A 10,250-nucleotide genomic window follows, 5' to 3' on the forward strand; every position below is an offset into this window, starting at 1 on the left:
GGACTTCCCGCCGAGCCGGGAGTAAAGGTATGCTGGAGGGAAAGAATCTGTTTGGTGGACAAGAAAGAAACTATCTTGTAGCCCAATGAAACTCCCAAAGGTGACCCCCAACCCGTGTATCGGGCGGGGGCAAACGCTTTTGTCCATCAGCAGACGCCCTGTCGGACTGGGAGCGCTTACCTGTCACCCCGAGCAGGTGAAAAAGCCATTTCTGAGGGGAAAAGGAGGACTCTCACCTACGGCGTGGCTCCTTACCCTTCCTGGACTGTGGAAGTAATGTGCTCTTCCCACCTGTAACATTCTTAATAATGTCATCCAGTGAAGCTCCAAATAGCCTCTCAAGGAACGGCAAATCTGCCAGAGCTTTTTTAGATGCTTGGTCCGCAGACCAGCATTTCAGCCAAATCAGGTGCCGTAGCACAACTGCTGATACCGTTGCTCTAGAGATTCTGGTCCGATTCTGCATCTGTCCCCCGACACCTCTTCATTGAGAACCGAGCAATCGAATATCGCTGATGGCTTGGTTCTCTCAGCTCGCTAAGCCGAGAGCTGCTGATTGTCAGTCAGCGGCTCACTTCTCTGCTCCTCCATACTCACTGGAATTATGAGCTGTGAAGGGGTGGGGAGCAGCCATCTCATCGGCTTGCTGAGAGGCTGAGACAGCCATCAGTCCAGGCTCCTTGTGGATCCAGACTCCCAAAGTTGGGATGATGAAGTGCCTAGACTGATCTGTGTAGACTTCAGTACACTCTCTGCTTAAAATGGTCACAGCAATGCAAAATGAATTGCAGTCCTGTGACCCCTAGGAGAAGCCCAGCCAAACAAGCTCAGGCTGGACAACTTCTTTAAGTCAGCTGAAGTTCCACACACAAAGAGAACACTGGCTAGTGTTCTTAGAGCTTAGTCCAGAACTGCCTACTACTTTACTAAGTAACATTGCTTAGTTCTGCAATCAGTGTGCTGCTGCTGTGAAGAAGTCTTTATCTGCCTTCTACAAGGACTTCAGACAAGATTCACTAGAAAGGAAGTGAGAGTTCTCATTGTGAACAGTTCAATTTGGAGTATCCTACTATATCCATTCCCTATCCAAGTTCTCGAATAAATACAACAAAACAAAACCCCTAGCAACAGTATAAACCAAAACAAAGCATAAGCTTTTTTTTTGTCGATCCTTGGAGGCACTATGTATCCAACTTTTTACCTTATATCTGATTAAAGTGGTGGGCCACCCTGAAAAAAAAGAGCATTAATATTATTAAAAAAATAAAAAAATAAACATTTTAAAAAAATGTTTATTTACCTGGTCAGAAATGCCTGTTGCTAGTTGAAGTCTAATCTGCCTTCTTCCTGCTCCTCGGTGATCTTCGGTCTTCTGGGTAATGGGGCGCGCTGTGTTCTGGGAACTGTGTGTTCCCTAACACAGCGCGTCCCATTCACAAAGCGCAAGGCTTCACTGCCTGTTTCCCTTAGTACGAATGGCGGCGCTGGGACCCGAGAGCCACGGGACATGTTGGCCTCGGCAGCCGACATCGCGGGCACCCTGGAAAGGTAAGTCTCCTTATTAAAAGTCAGCAGCTACTTTTTTTTAGCTGCTGACTTTAAAAAATTTGCAGCTGAAACATCGCTTTAACCATTTATGGTCTCTTTTGCTTTGCATCCGACTCGGGGACGAACCACTTTCAGCAGATAACCATAAACTCCCAGTTAACCACGTAACTGGCATTCACCAGGGACCCATACCTTGGATGTGTCCCAAACCTTTAATTCCATCATTTTACTTCCAAATGCCTCCAAAGACCCAACCACCTTCCTAAGAGAAAATAAAACACAAAAGGAAAACAACAAACACAGAAAACCAACCAACATTATGAATTCCCCATGCAACCAACCTAAAATAATTAGGGAAGATGGGAGGGAGCTTTTCCTATCGTGTGCTGACCTCCTCTCTGCACTGCCTCCCCCTCACACTGCTCTGACCAATCCCCTGTGAGCTCAGGTTAACTTCAGGAAATAATTTAGCCCTCACTGCCACAGCCAACAGGGTCCCATTTAATGTAGCCCTGCGCTTATTTCTTCTTTTGTTGCAGGCTTTTCTTGAAAAGTTAACCCCTATGTATACTGTCTTATGTTTTACCTCTAATACTCATAACTTTTTACCCATATTGTAGACCCTTATTATTGCTACTAAAAATAGTCTGACACCGGAGGGGGCGTGGCGTCCGAGCTCCAAGATGGACGTGTGATCTAGGAGCTCCGTTCGGCCGCCGGAGAGAACCGACTAACCTCACGACCATCGACAACTTTAAACAGAACGCACTCGTTCGCCAATCTCCGCTGACACCGAATATCCTGTCAGCCATGCCGAAAAACAAGAAACACCCGCAGACTCCGCGGAAACTTCCGAGCTTCTTCGGAACGCGCGGACCGCCACAAAATGGCGCCGGAACACCAGACGATCGCTCCGCTCTCCAGCCTGCGATGCTCAGTCAGAAACCGCCGACTCACCTGCATACCGGAGCAGCCTCTTTCAGCGAATCCTCATCGGGGACTGCTAGCCCCTCCACAAGGAGTCCAGTGAAACAAAAGCTGCGGATCTCCTCACCAGAAGGCCGCGACATGGAGGTAAGCGGGCCCTCTGCTATAGGCCTCACTCCTCAGTCACACATCGCTGACCCCATTGCAACCTATCCCACCTCGGACAGGCCGATCTCTGACACACTATTGAAGGAGATGTTGCTATCCCTCAAAATTTCCATACAAACTGATATTACTGCTGAAATTACTAAATGTCATAGAGAAGTTATGGCTCTGGGCAACAGAGTGGATCAAGTGGAAAACTCATTAGGGAACTACACTAATTCCTTCAATGGCTTAGTAGAGGCCCATAAATCACACGGAGAAGAAATTGCTTGGCTAAAAAACAAGGTAGCTGACCTTGAAGACCGCTCCAGAAGGTCAAATATAAAAATCAGAGGTATCCCCGAGGTCATACCTCCCACCCAACTATTACAGTATGTACATACACTGTTCTCCACCATTATTCCTACGCTATCCCCTCAGGACTTGACTATCGATAGGATCCATAGACTACCTAAGCCAGCATTCCTGCCCGACAACTCTCCCAGAGATGTGTTACTAAAGATGCACTACTACCATGTTAAAGAGCAAATCTTAATTGCCTCACGAAAATCCGACAATAAACATCCACAATATGCAGAAATAATTCTTCTCCCTGACCTGTCACGGCACACTCTCCAGCAACGCCGTAATCTAGCCACCATAACGAAGGCGCTGAGGAATCACAGTGTTCCCCATAAATGGAGACACCCGGCGAAACTGGTCATTTCCCATGAAGGAACCACTCACAGCGTTTCTACCCTGGCTGAAGGGATTGCGCTCTTGCGACAATGGGGTTTAATACCCCCACAAGACACATCTGGTCCGCATATACCGCCACTGACCAACACTCCAGACGAGTGGCAAGTGGTGTCTCGCAAAAGGGCTCCTAAAAAAGTTGCTGATGGTTCTACTTAATCCTCACTACAACGTATAAGGTTCTCTCCTAGGTCACAAGGGTTGTTCACTTTATTGCAACCTTTGTTGTATCCCCCGGATTAATATCCTTCCTATGCAGTTACGTCTGCACATGAATCGTTTCTCAGATTCTATTCTTAATATTTTGCTTATTTTTGTTGGTTATTGTTCTGTTCTTTGTTATGTTCTCAGTTCCTTCCTAATTAGCACAGACTCTGCATGCCCTTACTGGCTACCTCCTGTCCTTGTACATTCCCAGGGATGTTGGATACTTATTCTGACCCGGCTTTGCTCCCACCACTCATCGACTGACACAGTGAGTACGACCCCTCCCAGCGTACTTTACTCCTGCTAAATGACTATTACATGTGTATCTATTAACGCTAGGGGCCTTAACCACCCTGCAAAGCGTCACTCTTTGTGGTCTGAAGCCCTGAGGCAAAAAGCTGATGTTCTGTGTGTGCAGGAGACTCATTTCCAACTCAACAATCATCCTTCATGCACACACAGGAATTACCCGCATATATTTCTAGCACCTAATCCGAAAAAGAAAAAAGGCGGAGTTCTCCTAGCAATCCGAGATACAGTCTCCTTTAACCTTCGCAACTCCTGGATAGATGAAAATGGCAGATATATTATCATCCAAGGTGACATTAATTCTAAACCATACACCTTCGTGTCAGTGTATTCTCCGAACACGCACCAGATCAGATTTCTCAACAGGTTACTCCGAAAGGTAAAGTCTGTCCAATATGGGAACCTTATTCTGGGAGGTGACTTCAACCTAATTGTGGATCCTAAATTGGACACCTCTTCCACTGCTCAACACGGCAAGACTTACCTACACAGAACCCTTCATGTTGCAGACTTATATGATGTGTGGAGATGCACCCACGGTAACGAAAGGTCTTATACCTTTTTCTCCCACAGACACCTCTCTTATTCAAGAATTGACATGTTCTTAACAGATAAATGGACTCTGCAAAATGTCTTCTCCTCCTGTATTTATGACATCACGTGGTCAGACCACGCTGTTATTTCATTATCCCTCCATGAGAAGGGTGTCTCCCCCTCTCCACCCATCTGGCGTAGTAATGTTAGACTGCTACAAGACCCATGCACTAACCAATTGATCTCCCAGCACATTCATGAATTCTTCCAACATAATGAACACTCTGTAGAGAGCCCCTTTACACTATGGAATGCCCACAAAGCTTCAGTAAGAGGTCTTTTAATTCAACTAGGAGCTAGAGCAAAGAAACGATACACAGCAACCTTAGACTCTATTACATCTGACATACATAGGTTAGAAGCGTTGAATATGGCGTCTCCATCACAATCTCTAACTGATCAGCTTTCTGCACTTAGAGAGAAGCTGAGGGAGCATCTCACCCAAAAATATGACTCATACTTTCGCCGTCTACAGCTGTCCTCTTATGCCAATGCGAATAGGGCGGGTAAATACCTAGCCAACAGAATCAAGACAACACGCACTAAAACTAAAATCTCCCACTTACTTCACCCTGTGTCACATCACAAAATTCTTAATCCTCAAGATATTGCTAATCAATTTGCACAGTATTACAGTGCATTATATAACCTTAAATCTGATCCACATACTGTACAGCCCACCTTACCCGCCATACAACGTTTCTTGAAGGATTTGAACCTCCCTCTGCTATCGGGTACTCACTTAGCATCCCTGAACTCCCCATTCACCACAGGTGAAATAGAATCTGTTATCACCACGCTTCCGAATGGGAAATCCCCAGGCCCTGATGGGTTTTCTAATGAATATTTCAAAACCTTCCCTAAACTTCTTTCCCCATACTTACAAAAGGTCTTTACCCAAGCGGCGGAACGGGCATCATTTCCCCAGGAAATGCTGACAGCATATGTTGCTACGATCCCCAAACCAGGAAAGGACCACACCACCCCAAGTAACTTTAGGCCAATTTCTTTACTAAACTCAGACATCAAAATCTACGCCAAACTCTTAGCTAAGCGCCTGGAAGAATTCATACCGTCCCTAATAAAAACCGACCAGATGGGTTTCATAAGGGGGAGACAAACTTCTGATGCAACGAGACGTATCATAAATGTTGTTCATCACGCTGCTCTGTCTAGGACGCCTTCTCTGCTGCTCTCCATTGACGCAGAGAAGGCGTTTGATAGAGTAGACTGGAGTTACATGAGAGAGGTACTCTGTAAATTCGGTTTTCAGGGCACTATATTCAATGCAATGTTGGCCCTGTATTCCTGTCCCTCTGCCCAGGTGCTAACGGCTGGTATGCTGTCCCATACTTTTTTGATTACGAATGGTACCCGTCAGGGGTGCCCACTGTCCCCTACTATATTTAACCTGATGATAGAACCCCTGGCGGAGACCATCAGGTCTAATGTCGACATATCTGGCTTCGAAATAGGTTCCCGCAACCATGTTATCAATTTATTTGCAGATGATGTCATCCTTATGCTAACAAATCCATCCAGATCATTACCGTTAGTCCATGACACTCTGTTGAAATTTGGTGATATTTCCTATTACAAAGTCAACTTTGCTAAGTCATTGATATTAAACCTGGGTATGGACAGGCGTATACAGGACCAACTTAAAAGAGACCTACCATACAAATGGCAAGATGATGGTATACCATACTTGGGTATTAAGATAACTAATTCCACTCGCACCATCGTTACCTCAAATTTTAGACCACTGCTTGCCAAAATTGAAGAAACCCTTAAACACATAGCTAAAACTGAACTTGCGTGGTTGGGCAAACTAGCTGCTTGTAAGATGTTGGTGCTCCCTCACATACTCTATTTGTTTAGGACTATTCCATTACACATTCCCATTTATTTTCTTAAAGCTATCTCCAAGCTCATATGGAACTTCTTGTGGAATGGGAAAAAGGCACGGTGTACTCCCCGTAGCCTAATTCCCCATAGACTGGTGGGAGGGGCAGGAATGATAGATGTTTATGACTACCTGTGGTCCACTAGACTAGACTAGACCAACTCCGTCAGTGGTTTAGAACCACTAATACTCCTCTTTGGGTTGAATTAGAGCGAGCCATGGCTCCAGTTCCCGATCTCGTAGCTTTCCTTATGGGCGACATTTGGAAGCCTTGGGACTTACGCCAACTCTCCCCCATAATACAAACCTCCATACAAGCATGGAGATTCCTCCTTAAACAAGATCACCGCACCCTCCAAACTATCGATTATCAATTTCCCCTGAGTCTTCTAGCAGCTCGTATCCCGATGCTGTCTTTGAAACAGTTTCCGAGTTATGGTATACACAATGTCCAAAATTTCTTTATTGACCACAGTTTGATCTCCCTCGCCATCATTTCTTCACGTGTATCCAAATCTCCCAATTCCTGAAGAAAAACCCTCTTCCTACAATTAAACTACCACCTTCTGTTTGGCACTATCTTTCATGCGAATCTTCAAGAAACAAAGGCATTTCGATCTTTTATGCTCTTGTACAGGATAAAAAATCCTTCACGAAGACAAAACAGATCAATGCTTGGGAAGCTGATTTGGGACTCACTTTTCCAGAGGATCAATGGACCACAGCATTTCGTGAGATCCAAAAAGCCTCTCATTCCATTAGTTATTGGGCAATGTCTATCAGAATCGTCAATAGATGGCAATACACGCCTTGTAGATTGTCGAAAAATTTTCCGCACACTTCCTCACTTTGCTGGAGGAACTGCGGGCAATCAGGCCACTTACTACACATGTTCTGGGAATGCCCCAACCTGATAAGTTTTTGGAATCAAATATTCCAACTCATAACTTCCATTACGGGTATAATTACTCTCCCCAACCCTGCTTTAGCGATCCTACATATTGGTATTGACCAATTCCCCTACAACATGAGAGTAGTTGTTTCTAATATTCTCCTGGCAGCAAGATCCTTGGTTTTATTACATTGGAAATCAGCCACAACCATAAACATTAAGGATCTGACCAACATAGTTCATCATCACTACACCCTAGAAAGAGCGTTAGCTATCAACACTTTAAAATGCAAGCAATTTGATAATATGTGGAGTATATGGAGTGCTCGATATCAGAAGTCTTAAGTTTTGTTGACATTCCGTTCTCTGTCTATTTCTATACATCTCTATGTTCATTTTGAGATTGTATTGTATTCTACTGCATGATGACTCTTAATCGATACAGTAGTGTGTGCTAATGTTTTTGTTTTGTTTTTTTCTTTTCTTCCCCCTATAATTTGTATTATCTCATGTCCTCTTTTTTTTTCTGTATCATCAAAACTTTAATAAAAACTGAATGTTTAAAAAAAAAAAAAAAAAAAAATAGTCTGACACCAAAGGTTGGCATAAAACTGGTCGTTTATGGCTCCTTTATTAAATAAAATAATTAACAGTATAAACCAAAACAAAGCATAAACTTTTTGGTTGCTGATCCTTGAAGGCACTACGTATCCAACACTTTACTGTCATGGTTATGCAGTGATCTTCCTGTTTGCTTACCTCCCCTCATGTGTTCAGACTAAGAGGCCAGCCACTTCCACCTGGTGGTTTTTATAACCTCTCCGCTAAGCATGGCTCCACCCCAGGCCCTATCAGGGAACCTTTATTAACCTGTGCACTGCAAGCCAAGAGTGCTGATCAACCATTGTGTATTCCTTTGTGTGTTGAGCTTCCTGTTTCCTGCCGTGTGCTCTTCTGTTGTTCCGTTACTGACTTTGGCGTGTCTTTGACTATCCCTGTTTGCCTGTGATCCTGACCTTTTGGCGTGTCCCTGTCTATTATGTCTGCTTGTGGCCCCGACCTTGGCTTTGTCCCTCACCTTCCCTATCCTCCTGTTGCCTACTGTGGGTGTGAGCTGGGGGACCCTGGGGGTCGCGACCTGGAGCCAGTTGCAGCCAAGTCCATCCTCACCACTAGAGGCGCTGGTGAACACCTGCTGGCTCTTAGACTCCGCGCCCCAGGGAATCTTATGCTCTAACCCCAGTGGGATCTGTCCCCATCTGCAGCAGTCAGCCGTAGGGTCCACAACCTTGCGGTGCACTCCAGATCCCTCCGGTGTGCATCTGTCACCTCACCTCAAGGTGACCTGACAGTTTGATCAGCCATGGACCCGGCTGACGTGCCGCTTCCTGCGGATGATCCATTGCAGAGCTTAGTTTGCAGACTTGAGACCCAAGAATCACATCAGACCCAGGTGATGCGATTCCTTCAAGATCTGGCTTTCCACTTCGAGCAGCTACAGGCTTCCTTGGGAACCCCGAACCTGCAGCCTCAAGTACAGTCAGCAGCTCCACCTATCGCACCAGTCGCATCCACGCATGCATTATTACTGCCAGCTCCGTCCCGTTTCTCTGGGGACTCCAAGGCTTGCAGGGGGTTCCTTAGCCAGTGCATAATTCATTTTGAACTTCAACCCCAAAACTTCCTGTCCAATCGGGCAAAAGTAGCATATATCATATCCCTCTTGTCCGGCGAGGTGCTAGCTTGGGCTGCCCCTCTGTGGGAACTGAATGATCCAGTGGTTTCTAGCCTGTCTGATTTTTTGAAACTTTTTTGGAATATCTTCGAGGAACCGGGTCGTGTCTCCTCAGCAGCTAGCGCTCTTCTACGTCTCCGTCAAGAGTCCGCGTCTGTGGGACAGTATGCTCTTCAGTTCCGTATCCTCACAGCTCAATTGAGCTGGAATAATGAGGCCCTAGTTGCAACCTTTTTACATGGCCTCTCTGATAGAGTGAAGGATGAATTAGCAGGAAGATCCCTTCCTGCTGATCTGGACAGTGTCATCACCTTGTGTAACCAGATCGATATTCGCTTTTGGCAGAGGGCCCTGGAAAAAAGACGCCAGCACTCCCCGTTCTTTAGGCAGCCTGAGTCCTCAGTCCCTTCTCTTCAATCCGAGGAGCACCCCCTGCCTACCGAGGAACCTATGCAGTTGGGCTGGACTAAGTTATCTCCCGAAGAACGTGCTAGGGCACTCTGGGCCTATGCCTCTATTGTGGGGCCAAAGGTCATTTCCGTGACACTTGTTCTCTTCGTCTGGAAAAACGCTCAGGGCTAATACATCTGGAAGGTGGAATATTAGACCCTGAAATATCACCTTCACCTTCTCGTCTTCTCCTTTCTGTGTTGCTTCATGTCGGTGCTTCCTCTCGTTTGGTCTCAGCACATCTGGATTCCCGAGCCGCTGCCAATTTCATGGATTGGGAAACTGCATCCTCCATGACAGTGGTCCCCAACCTTTTTGGCACCGGGGACCGGCGTAGTTGAAGAAAATAGTGCCAAGGCCCAGGGGGGGGCGTATGCAGCTTTTCGCGGGCAATTTATCGGGCGATGGCTGGCGTTGGCGCTTCAATCATCCCGGCACCATCATTGATATGTCAGGATGATTGAAGCGCATTATTTCTATTATTACATTGTAATATATAATAGTTCAACTCACCATAACGCAGAATGTGCCAGAGTGTCACTTGCCACGTCGCCTGTCACCAGATGCAGATTGTCACTTTCCACATCGCCTGCCTTCAGATGCAGCTTGTCACGTCGCTTGTCACCAGAAGCATTTTGTCCCTTGCCACGTCGCCTGGCACCAGATACTTTTTTGTCCCTTGCCATGTCACCTGCCACCAGATGCAGCTTGTCCCTTGCCACGTCACCTACCACCAAATGCGGATTGTCACTTGCCATGTCGCCTGCCTTTATATGCATCTT

The sequence above is a fragment of the Lithobates pipiens genome, unplaced genomic scaffold (genome assembly GCF_037356315.1).
Source record: "Lithobates pipiens isolate NorthernLeopardFrog02 unplaced genomic scaffold, aLitPip1_a1.2 Scaffold_85, whole genome shotgun sequence".
NCBI lineage: Eukaryota > Metazoa > Chordata > Amphibia > Anura > Ranidae > Lithobates > Lithobates pipiens.